We start from the raw sequence: 13,692 nt of genomic DNA, 5'->3' as shown, positions 1-13,692 counted from the left end.
GACTTCCAACTTCTTTCTAATAGGTCCTATTTCTTTAAGGTTCCATAGTTTCCTTATAATTCCATAGTTCCTTCCATTAAATGCTTGCTTGCCACAAAGCATTGAATGCATGAGGCTTTGTGGGCATTCTAGATCAAATCTGTAGCAAAACTCGTAAATGTGGAGGCAAATAGAATGCTCTAAACAGTCCCTTACTAATATACTCCTTTATTATTTAAGCAAAATATGACATTAACTCTCATGTTGTTCAACGTGTGCCAAAACTTACATGAAAGAATTCTACTTTAAATGTTAGGAAGTTATTTTAATCTTCTTTAGCAATCCATTTTGTAAATGAAAAGATCTTGACTGGCCTCTGGTGGCTTATGCCTGTAATCTTAGATCCTCAGGAGGCTGAAATCTAAGGATCACAGTTGGAAGCCAGCATGAGCAGGAAAGTCCATGAGCTTCTTATCACTAATAAACTTGCAAAAAGTCAGAAGTACAGCTGTGGCTCTAGTGGTAAAGAGTGACCATTGGGCAAAAAAGCTCAAGGACAGAGCCCCAAAACAAGCACAAACAAAAAAACTCACAAAAAAAGAGTTCTAAGTATTATACTATACACACTCAAGTGTGAAGAATTGATTTTTCTTTTAAAATTGAATGAAATAGCATGTCTGTGCAAGATAATTTATGTAGCTATCAGTTTCCTCATTTCCTCAGTTTCCTGCTCCTAAAAGTTGTTAAATTAGCTATTTTTAGGTGCAGGAAACATACTTGGTTCTATGCAAACAGTTCTCTTTCTTTCAGGACACCACAAATTATATTCTGATTTCCAAGGATTTTATACATCATGAGTTGAAAGATAACTGAACCAAGTATTATGTAAAATGATTGATACCAAACTGACAAATCCAAGAATCTGAAATGGAAAGTATAGTTGCCTGTATATTTTGATTAGAATAGATTGCTTTGTCTATTGTTTTTCTTATTGTACACATTCTCAGGCTGCATTCCCAGACAATCAATTTAGTGGCCTCTTCACCTTTTGTCCAAAAATTTATAAGCATTTGATATATGAAGAATTATTATTGTTGCTTAAAATGCCAGCACATGTTTAATATAAGAAGGAATGGAATAATTAAGATTATTTAGCTTAATGAAACAATCAGATAATTATGATCATAAAATATGAGTAAATTATTAAAGAATTAAACAAGTGGTGGTTAGTGAGTGCTTCTCTATTTGTGCTAAATACTAATTTATAAACATTCTTATTTATAATGAATGTTTATTTACAATAAATAAAAATCATTTATAATACATAACATTGATAAAAGTATTTATTAGAAGTGTCTATTTATTTATAATGAATGAATACTCACAGGTGATATGTAATGAAGAATTTAGGCTATTGGATATAATTAATCTGCAAAAGACTAGCATTTTGGGCTTTTTTAATAGTAGGCCACACAGAAGATAGGACCCATTTCAATATTGTTTTTATTATTGCCTGTTATTGTTGTATTTTGAATGTGTCCAATTTTTGGCCTTATATATTTTATTTTTAAAAATAAATCTAAAGACAGTGTCAAATGACATACTCATCATTATTTTTTCTAAATCAAACTCTCTAGAGGAAAATTAAATTCTAATTTCTTTGACCCAAAGTACATGTTTTGTATAGCTACAATAAGGAGAACACAGTACTCTGCTGCAAAAATCCCTTCCATTTTAGAAAAAATGTGTTTCATCTAAGCAACAACTTCTGAGAAAATTAAAATTATACTTTATTATTATTTTCTGTGCACAAAAATCTGTTGATTTCATATTTGATTCATGAAGCATTTGGAATAGAATAGATTAATTTCCTAAATAAGTTACAGCACAGAACAATTTTCTCCATTGAAAATAAGTTGTTTCTATTTACGTGGTTTCCAAGGTCAATTGTTGGTCTTCAGATTTATGGACAGATCTGCCCCCTAGTGGTTTCAGCATAGGATTAAAAAAAATGGACAGCTGTCTACTGTCAGTTTTACTGTTAAATTAACTAATCTTCATAGAACAGATAAATATCCCACAGATAAATATGTCTCATAAGTATCAGACCTTTATGTATGAACAAGGGGAACAAAATTGTTACTAAATGCCTGTGTCTCTATGAAGACACAATTTATTGGGGTGGGGGGCGTGTGTGTGTGTGTATGTGTGTGTGTGTGTGTGTGTGTGTGTGTGTGTGTGTGTGTGTGTGTAAGAGTGTTGTCTGTACATATGAAGGTGCTGATTTCCATGAAAACAACATTAGGAAGTATGCTGTATAAATACTTATTGTTTCTGAATGAATCTTGTTTCAAATTGCAAAATCATGTAACATATAACGTGATGCTCACCAAATGGAGAAACTAAACAAATTGAAGCCAGACTGAAGAAAACATATTTTCTTATACTGAATTTGTTATAGTTAAATAAACAATGTCAAGACATTTTTAATGATATTTTTCATAGTGTAGGAAGTTGGTCTGGAGTTCATAGGTTTAACTTATGAAGTTTTAACTCAAAGATTCAAAACTGGTGTTTATTATTTAAACATAGAAATTTTATCACTCACACAGAGAACAACAGTACAATATGAATATGCAGTAAATGATCTATGTAGATCCCGTATTGCAGTACCTTGTAAAATAAAAATATCCTTCTTAACTACTTAACTATCCTTCTTACCTTCTTAACTACTGTGTGTCTTCTTAACTACTGATATTTTAGAGACATGGGCTTCTTGCATGTTGCTCTTCTTAAAGTTGTGTATTAAATATTTGATAAACTTTTAAACATTTTCTTGGGTGTTTTTCAACATTAATCAGCTTGTGTGGAGATTTGTACATCATTTTGGAAAATTAAAGAACAAATAACTATTCTCCATATTTTTGGGTATTTATTTTTTGAATCACTTTTCCATCAGGTGCATTTTATACCAATTTGGAATATTGTGATGAAATTAGAAAAGTAAATTTCAGCACTAATACAGGTCCATATTTGGCAAATACTTTTTAGATAAATGGTAAAAAACAGTATTGATTAGAACCACATCTCAGCATACTTAACTGATCTCAGGAACAAAATTAATTTCCTTAACAAATAAATTGTATTTTACTAACGCATTACTTAATTAAATATATTTTCCCATAAATCCTCCCCTTACTTATTTTATAGTCACTTTTCAATTTACATGAGTCTTCCTTTTTCCTAGTATTTGTGTTGTCATAAAATTACATTCCTTTTCATTAAACATACCATTGTACACACAGTAGGCCCTTGAATTTAGTTATTTCACTGAGATGCATGGAATTTAACTACATTAATCAAATGAATGGAGGGTAAAGTCTAAACTAGAATAAAGATTTCCAAAAAATCACATGGTATGTTATAAATACATTAGAAACAATAGCAAGCAAGAAAAAACTACTTGTGGACCATGTGATTTTTTTATTGTTTTGTATGTTCCTCCCCCATGGTATAACCCCCGTTTTCACTGTATTTGATGTGGGTCTAATTTGGGAAGGGGAAGGAAAAAACAAAATGTTTACATAGGGATACAAGTTGGCCCATTGTAACAATGAGATGTACAAGATAGTATGTTGAAAAACAAACTTTACAATTTAGGGTGTGTGTGTGGGGGGGGAAGTGTAGTTGTGGAAGGTGGGAGGGAAGGGATGGTAGGGGAAAAACAAAGGAGGAGGCAACAATGCTTGATAGGAAATGTACTCATTACCTTGCTCATGTAACTATAACCCCTCTGTACAGTATTTTTACAATAAAATACTTATTAAAAAAGAATAAATATTTCCAAATAAATGCAAATAAATAAATTTTTGTAAAAACAAGAATTTAAAGGCCAATAGAAGCAAAACAAGCTTAATGTTTTACATTGTTTAAGGTATTCCTTCTGATAATTAGAATTAGTAGTTGAATCAGCTATTGATGAGAGTAAGAAATCCTAAAATCACTTAGTGTCTTAAGGATGCTTCTTCAAATTCTGCTTCTTTTTATTAACTTTTTTATAAGTTACTAGTATTTAAAATAATCTTAATTAGTTTGCCTCAAAGATATTCCTGCCTAAGGTAATTATCTTTACATGTGTTGTTTATATTATCAATACACTCTAAATGATTTTTAATACTGTTTGTAAAACTGCAGTAAGATACAACACCATTAGACCTTAATACATCTGACATAAATAAAGCAAAACCAAAATTATACTCCAATATCCTTGAAATTTTGGTTGTTTTTCTAGTAAATGTGGATTGTTTTCTTTAGCTATGTTTTTGAACAGATGTGTATTTGCATAATGCAAAGATTTAGTTAGACTTGTGAAGGGAAAATCACATCTCTATTTTACAATGGGACTAATATATGTATAAAGGATCAGATAAAACAATCTAAAAATAAGCATATGATTTACATTTTAGTTCTAACCCACTCTTTGTATTGAAGGAATTACAAGATGTAACATGAATGTATAACTCTGTGCCTAATTTTCAATAGCATACATAAAGGTATGCTTTTGTGGAAAATTATTCTCTTTGCATCCTTGGGAAATCAACTTGTCCTACTGCAGTACTAAATTTTTTAAAGATTTCTTTTTAAAGATTTCTATGCTTGGGTGCTTCTTCATGAATGCTAACTCTGAATCTTAGCTAATATCTAAACCAACACCAGATAACTAAAATTTAATATAGTATAATACAAAATTTTAAACAGACAGGCAGCTACTGTGCCTTGAATTATAATATCTCATTACTTGGAATCATTTAGTGCCACAAAGACTTCCATGTACCAATTTACCTTCTTTCCCCTGGAATGGAAGTGTTGATTGTGTATGCAGCATGCTCATATTACACATTTTTTATGATGAGCACGGAAGATGGTTTGCTTTGTATTAGGACTACATTTCCTATAACAGAACTGTTTACAAGCTGTAAAATTAAAGAAAAATAAACACCATCAACCTATTAGCAAAAGATAGGATAAACATTTATTTCAAGACAGATCCAGGAAGCCTATTTTAATTTGGAGTAGAACAAAATATATTGTCCTGATGTTAGATTCATCACATTTGTTTTTAACAAAAAATATAGTATATATTGAGGACAAAATTGTCTGAACAAAAACTAGTTATCTCCTCTTTTCCTTGTTTACTGAAATAAAGACCTCTAGTCCTTAGTACTGAAGATCTTGAATTGTTTCAACTTATATGACAAGATTATAGCAAAGATCTTAAACAAAACACACACCTATATCACAAACCCACAGAAAAATAAACACTTTCCAACACTTTTACCTTTCTGACCTTATATAACTACAATGTTGTAACAAATTGCTTATACTTGCATTTACTGTAGTTCAAATGACATAAACACTGGCAAACTAACTTTAGCTTATCATTTATTTTACATTAAGAGAAAACATGGAAAACTTAAGGTAAGAAAAATTGCTCATTAAAGGAAAATCAGAAAGTTTTAGGCTTCTAAATAATATATACAAACCAAAATTCTCCCAAAGAAGAATTCAATTTAGTTCATTTGCTTTATAGTTCTGTACAATTCAACAAATTGTAGTATTCTTACTTTAAAAATTATAAGTAATATTCGTGAAGTATAGTCTCTTTACATAAAAAAATATTGCAAATATGGTAGATTCAAGAATGATCTTAAATAGTGTAAATCCTTAGAATGCCGAAACAAAGAAGAGCAAAGTAAAACACCAAGAAATGGATATTCGGAAAGTGGTGTATGGGATCATGGGGAAAGAGAGGAGAAGAGGGAGGAATGCTGTCAAGAATCCAATGTATGTCCTACAAAATTAAATAGAATGAGGGAAAGGGTGAGTATGGGGAGGAATGGTTGAGGATGCTTAAAGGAGCGACTTTGACCAAGATGTAATACATTCATGAACTGCTTCATTAAATGGCAACTCCTTTGTACAACTAAAAGTAATAAAAAATAGTCTTTTTAAAAATCTGTTGGAAAAAAAGAAAAATTTATATAAAAAATTCCTGTGTCCAGGCACCAGTGGCTCACGCCTATAATCCTAGCTACTCAGGAGGCTGAGTGCGATCTGAGGATCGCGGTTCAAAGCCAGCCCAGGGAGGAAAGTCTGTGAGATTCTTATCTCCAACAAACTACCAGAAAACTGGAAGAGGCATTGTGGCTCAAGTAGTAGTGTGCTAGCCATGTGCTGAAGAACTAAGGGATAGCGCCCAGGCCCAGAGTTCAAGCCCCATGACCAACCAAAAAAAGAAGAAAAGAAAAAAAATTCCTCTAAGAATTTTTTACTCAAAACTCTGTAGTCAAAACCATAAATTATATTATTTTATAGTATTCAAAAAACTAGTAAACATTAGCACAGCAAATGCTATTTACTTGGTTAATTTTGATAAAAATGAATTTATTGAACGTTGTGTCTAACTCTGAAAAACCTTTGTTGTTTGGCTTACATTTTTTGCAGTCTAAGAGAAACTAAATTCCTTAAACCAATTGGAAATAAGTAAAAAAAACAAGTCATATACACAAATAACTTGTTTAACGTTTAATTATTTATTTTATATTATAGATTGTATCAATTAGATATTTGTTTAAAATAGACTATTAAACCATCAATTTTGATATAATCTTAGAAGCATTACTACAATTTTTTAACAAATGTATGGAGCATTTGATAATGGGTATTATATATAATTGATGAGTATGGCTCATTTTTTTGTGTCGGTCCTGGGGCTTGAACTCGGCATGGGCACTGGCCTTCAGCCCTTCAGCTCAAGGCCAGCACTCTTGAGCCACAGTGCCACTTCTGGTTTTCTGGTGGTTTATTGGATATAAGAGTCTAATGGACTTTCCTGACTTTGAACCTACATCCTCAGATCTCAGCCTCCTGAGTAACTAGGATTACAGGTGTGAGCCACCGGTGTCTGGCTGGTTCATCTTTTATTATATTTTATCAATATTTGCCATTCTGAATATTTATTGATTGCAAAACTACATTTTTTCTTGCATCTTTTTTACACAAAAAAATTATTCTTATATATCCAAATTGATAGCAGCATTCTTAAATTACATTTCGTTGGAAAGCCTGTATTTATCTTTTGGGTTCTTAAGGTCAATGCTACATATTCTGAAAAAAAAATAAGTGAAAATACTACTATGCATACTCCTGAGCATAGTTAGACTCTTGTAGACAGAAGCTGAATAACCTTACCTGTCTGGTTTCTTGCAAATGTATTTCATTTTCTCCTTTCCACATTTTGTCTTTTCAGTGATAAAAAGGTATGAAGAATGATGCTGTCTGAACATCATTTTTGTTTATAGTCCACTATGTCTTACAGTGACTGACTGTTCTTCATTTATTCTGCTTTTTTGGTTTATGTACAAGTGTACTTCTTGAAATAACATTATTTCAGTGCACAGCACTTTGTAAACCATTTCATTTCTGTTGAATTTAGACAGCTTTGAGATGATAGAACTTTTCCATAGTCATATATAGCTAATTCATGAGTTCAGTTTTTTACTTAAAATCTCTGTAAATGTCATAATATTAGATATATTACGAGAAAAAATTGTGGCTTGGGTCATCAGTTTCTGAGTTTTATAATGAAATCAATATTTTGAACCCCTATTCCAATGCTCACCAGCAAATGACTAGTTTTATTTAAAGCTAAAGGCAATATTTTTTTTTAATTTTATTTAATTTTATTTGAGAACATACTGTACAGAGGGGTTACAATTACATGGGCAGGATAATGCATACCTTTCTTACCAAGCATTGCAGCCTCCTCCTTTGTTTACCCTTCACCTCCCTTCCCACCCTCCCCTCTCCCCCCCACCCAATCAAACCCCCCCTCCTCCCCCACTCCGAAATTGTAAAGCTGGTTTTGACATGACATTTTGTACTTCTCATTGTTGCAACAGGTCCACCTGAATCCTTAAACGACTTGTTTGTCCCCGTCTCCTCCACAGGTTATACTGACATCAAATATAGTGAAAGCAGGGGTTACACTGTGGGGGAGGGACATACAAAGCAACAAAGAAATAATCTTATAAATTCGTTAGAAACACATGCATGAAAGAAACAAAAACATTAAAATACATATTTGAGGGTTCGTTTTCCTAACATCACATTCTCTTTTTCCGCTTGACTCATACCTATACTAGATATTGCAAATAAGGGAAACCATGGGACCTATGTTTCTTTGGGCCTGGCTTACTTCACTTAATATAATTTTTTCCAAGCCTTTCCATTTCCTAACAAATGGGGAAATGTCATTCTTTCTGATGGAGGCATAGAATTCCATTGTGTATATATACCACATTTTCTTGATCCATTCATCTACTGAGGGGCATCTGGGTTGGTTCCATATCTTAGCTATGGTAAATAATGCTGCAATAAACATAGTTGTGCTGGTAGCTTTAGTGTGGTCTTTTTTGTAAACATTAGGGTAAATGCCCAAAAGTGGGATTGCTGGGTCATACGGGAGTTCTATGTGAAGTCTTTTGAGGAACCTCCATACTGCTTTCCAAAGTGGTTGAACAAGTTTACATTCCCACCAACAATGAAGTAAGGTTCCTTTCTGTCCACATCCCCTCCAGCATCTGTTGTTGTTAGAGTTCTTGGTTTTTGCTGTTCTAACTGGAGTGAGGTGATATCTCAATGTTATTTTGATTTGCATTTCTTTTATGGCTAGGGATGTTGAACATTTCTTCATGTGTCTATTGGCAATCCTTCTTTCTTCTTCAGAGAAGCTTCTCTTTAAGTCTTTCGCCCACTTACTTATTGGGCAGTTGTTTCTTTGAGGATTTGTTGTTGGGTGGTTTAATTTTTTGAGTTCCAAGTATATTTTAGATATGAGACCCTTGTCCGTTGTATGGCTAGTAAAGATCTTCTCCCAATCCGTGGGCTTTCTATTGATCTTGCTAGCTATGTCATTTGCCCTGCAGAAGCTCTGCAACCTTATGCAATCCCATTTGTCCAACCTTTCTTTGATTTGTTGTGTTTCCGGGTCTCTATTCAGAAAATTTGGGCCTGAGCCAAGGAGACCCAGGGTTTCTCCTATTCCATCCTGTAATGTTTTCAGAGTGTCTGCTTTGAGTTCAAGGTCTTTGATCCATTTGGAGTTGATTCTGGTGCAGGGTGATATATAAGGATCTAGGTTTAGTTTTCTACATGTAGTTAACCAGTTTTGCCAGCACCATTTACTGAAGAGGCTGTCTGTCTTCCATTCTATTATTTTAGCTCCCTTATCGAAGATTAGATGGCTATAGGTCTGTAGGTTCATTTCTGGGTTTTCAATTCTATTCCATTGGTCCTGAGGTCTGTTCTTATGCCAATACCAAGCTGTTTTGATTACTATGGCTTTATAGTAGAGTTTGAAATTTGGTATTGATATTCCTCCAGCAGTGTTCTTTCTGTTGAGGAGCGTTTTTGCTATTCGGGGTCTTTTATTGTTCCATATGAATTTTTGGATTGCCTCTTCTATTTCCTTGAAGAATGAGGTTGGAATTTTGATAGGTATTGCGTTGAATTTGTAGATAGCCTTGGGAAGTATTGCCATTTTCACGATGTTAATCTTTCCAATCCAGGAGCATGGGAGGTTTTGCCATTTTTTAAGTTCTGTGTTGATTCCCTTTTTCAAGATTTTAAAGTTTTCATCATAGAGGTCCTTCACTTCTTTAGTTAATTCCTAGGTATTTTATTTTTTGTGGGGCTATTACAAATGGAGTTGCTTTCCTAATTTCAGCCACACTTTTCTCATTGTTGGCATACAGAAAAGCCATTGATTTTTGGGGTTAATTTTATAACCTGCTACTTTAAAGGCAATATTTTTATGTAATTATCTCTTTTACTTCTTAACCTTAAGAGATAGATGCAATTATATTTGTTTTGTTAGAGTAGTAAGAATGAGATTCATCACTGTATTCATTTCCTTAGTCTCATATTTAAATCCAGTCACTGCCTGGATTTAAATATGTGTATTCTACTACATATATGACCCCTAATAACTAAGCTCTGTGACCTCATATTCTTTGTGTGAAAAAGGGGCAGTTAAGACTAGTATCGGCAATAGAGTTTGTCTTAGATTTTTCATCTTAAGACTAGAACAATTACGTGAAAATGAATTTTGGGAACTGAATCTTCATCTATAGATTATGTATTATATTTTATAGTCATAAGTTAATTACTATATTGGTATATAAATAAAGGACTTATAACACTATCAAACATGTACATATTATCCTTTGCTATATTCATCCTATTACACCATCATAATTCAACTGCACTTTACTCATTTCCCCTTCTTGTTCCACATTTCTAAGGTCTCATAATTGCTTTTATTTCCTTTTCCCTTAGATTTCACATATGAATAAAAACCTCTAATTATTTTCTCTTGAGTTGATTTCTCTTAATGAATTCTAGATTTATCCATTTGGCTTCAAATGACATGTCTTACTTCTTCATTGTTGTATAAAACTCCACTGTGTATATGTATTTATACATTGTGAACTGATTTTTATATAAGAACATAAAGGTAGATTGTGGGAATTAGAATGGGGTCACTGTCTAGAAAGCATCCAAGTAGCCCTTAAAAGATTAAATAATATTTACCATATGTTTTGGAAATTACACTTAAATATATATTCAAGAAAATGAAAAACACACATAAGCATATACATATAAATTTGTTTAGGGAATGAATGTTCATAAAAACAATCATGATAGTAATTAATATAATATATAAAAGAATAATTACATGATATATAGATATACAATGGAATATTCCATCATACAAGATAATAACATATTGATATGTACTAAGAAAGAGTTGAAACTCAAAAATATGACATATAAAAGAAGCCAGTTGAAAAAAGAACATATTTTATAATTAAATTTATCTGATGTTTCCAGAATAAGATAATCTATAGTAAAAGAAACTAGGCTCATACTTTCTTGAGGCTACAGGAGTCAGAGATAAGAAAGGTTCAAAAGTTACTTGGTATAAAGTTTCTTCTGAGAAATGTGAAAATATATTAAAAATTAAGTAGTGATCAATGTGCCACCTGTGAACATACTTTTAAAAGTTTAAAGTATATTCTTTTAATGGTTTAATTATATGATATGGAAAAGAAATTAGCAGCTAATGAATTAAATAATGCCAAAGAACATAGATATTATTAAGGTTTTTGTGGTTTTAAACATAATCATATGCTCCAAGGTTAACATTACTATAGAATGACATAAAAGTTCTGTATGATATTTATAGGTATACCAGAAGATATACTGTAAAAAAATCAAACCTAGAAAGCACTGCAGAAATTAGGAATCCATGGAACATTCCTCAATATAATAAAGGCTCTGTATGACAAACCTACAGCTAGCATTATACTTAATGGTGAAAAGCTAAAGCCCTTTCTTCTAAATTCAGGAATGAGACAAGAATGTTCACTCTCTCTACTTTTATTCAATTTAGTATTAGAATGCCTAGCTAGATAATAAAACAAGATGCAAACATAAACATGATCCAAATAGGGAAAGATGAAGTAAAAACTCTCCCTCTTTGCAGATGACATGATCTTGTATTTAAAGAACTCCATTGGGCTCTACTCCCAAATTACTGGAGCTGATTCAAAATTTGACAAAGTAGCAGGGTATAAAATTAACCCTCAAAAAACAATGGTTTCTCTGTATGCCATTAATGAGAAGAGCACAGCTGAAATCAGGGAAGAAACTCCTTTTGTAATTGCACCACAAAAAATAAAATACCTAGGAGTTAACTAAAGAAGTGAAGGACATCTAAAATGAAACGTTTAAAACCTGAAAAAGGAAATTAAAGCAGAAACTCAAGAAATGGAAAAACCTCCCATGCTCCTGGATTGGGAGGATTAACATCGCAAAAATGGCAATACTGCCAAAGGCTATCTACAAATTTCAACCTCATTCTTTAATGAAAAAGAGGAAGCAATCCAAAAATTTATATGGAACAATAAATGACCTTGAAAAGCTAAAACAATCCTAAACAGAAAACAATGCTGGGGGGAAGAACAATACCAGACCTCAAACTCTACTACAAAGCCATAATAATCAAAACAGTTTGGTACTGGCACAAGAACAGACCTCAGGACCAAGGGAATAGTGATGAAGATCCAGAAATGAAACCACAGACCTTTAGACACCTAGTCTTCAATATGGGAGCTAAAAACATAGAGTGGAAGAAAGACAGCCTCTTCAATAAAGGGTGTTAGCAAAATCAATTAATCACCTGTGGACAACTAAAGCTAGATCCCCATATATCACCCTGCACCAGAATCAACTCCAAATGGATCAAAGATGTAGAAGTCAAAGCAGACACCCTGAAAACATTACAGGAAGGAACGGGAGAACCTCTACAGCTCTTTGGCACAGACCGAAATTTTCTCAATAAAGACCCAGAAACACAACAAATCAAAGAAAGGTTGGACAAACTGAATTGCATTAAACTGCAGAGCTTCTGCATGGCAAAGGACATAGCAAGATCCGTAGAAAGCCCACGAATTGGGAGAAAATCATCACTAGCCATAAAACAGACAAGGGCCTCATATCTAATATATACTTCGAACTCAAAAAATTAACTCCCCAACAACAAATCCTCAAAGAAACAACAACCTGATTAATAAGTGGGCTAAAGACTTAAAAAGAGACTTTTCTGAAGAGGAAATAAGAATTGCCAATAGCCACATGAAAAAATGCTCAACTTCTCTAACCATAAAAAAATGCAAATCAGAACAACTTTGAGATTCCACCTCACCCTAGTTAGAATGGCTATAATCAAGAACTCTAATAACAAGAGATTCTGGAGGGGATGTGGCCAAAAGGGAACCCTACTGCATTGTTGGTGGGAGTATAAACTTGTTCAACCACTTTGGAAAGCAGTATGGAGGGGCCTCAAAAGACTCCACATAGAGCTCCCCTATGACCCATCAATCCAACTTCTGGGCATTTACCTCAACGATCACAAACTAGGCGATACTAAAGCGACGAGAACAGCTATATTTATTGCAGCATTATTCACCATAGCTAAGATTTGGAACCAACTCAGATGCCCCTGAATAGATGAATGGATCAAGAAAATTTGATGTGTGTGTGTGTGTGTGTGTGTGTGTGTGTGTGTGTGTGTGTGTGTATCAGAATTCTATGCCTCCATCAGAAAGAATGACACCACCCCATTTGTTAGGAAAGACTTGGAAAAAAATCATATTCAGTGAAGTAAGCCAGACCCAAGGAAACAATGGTCCCATGGTTTCCTTTATTTTCATTAACTAGTATACATCCAGGATAATCATACCAGACAAGCAGAAAAGGTTAAAAAGCTATGTACATATGACCATATGAGATTATGCTAAGTGAAATGAACCCCAACATAGGGACACAAGAGGTTTTTGCGTTTTTGCTGTAGTTTTTAATGTATTGTGTGATTTTTTTGTTTCTTTTGTATGTTCTTTCACTATGGTATAATCTCTGTTTTCACTGTACTTGATTCTGGTGCCCTGCGTCTTGTATATACATTTTTCTAATTTGGGGAGGGGAAGGGAAATAACAAAATGCTGAAACAAGGATACAGATTGACCCATTATAATAATGACATGTACAAGACAGTATGTTGAAAATGAACTTTACAACTTCGGGGGTGGG

Source organism: Dipodomys spectabilis, unplaced genomic scaffold (assembly GCF_019054845.1).
Source record: "Dipodomys spectabilis isolate Male_0828 unplaced genomic scaffold, ASM1905484v1 ptg000071l, whole genome shotgun sequence".
In the NCBI taxonomy this organism is placed as follows: Eukaryota; Metazoa; Chordata; class Mammalia; order Rodentia; family Heteromyidae; genus Dipodomys; species Dipodomys spectabilis.
The sequence above is the reverse complement of the archived record's forward strand: the minus strand, read 5'-3'. Positions refer to the sequence as shown.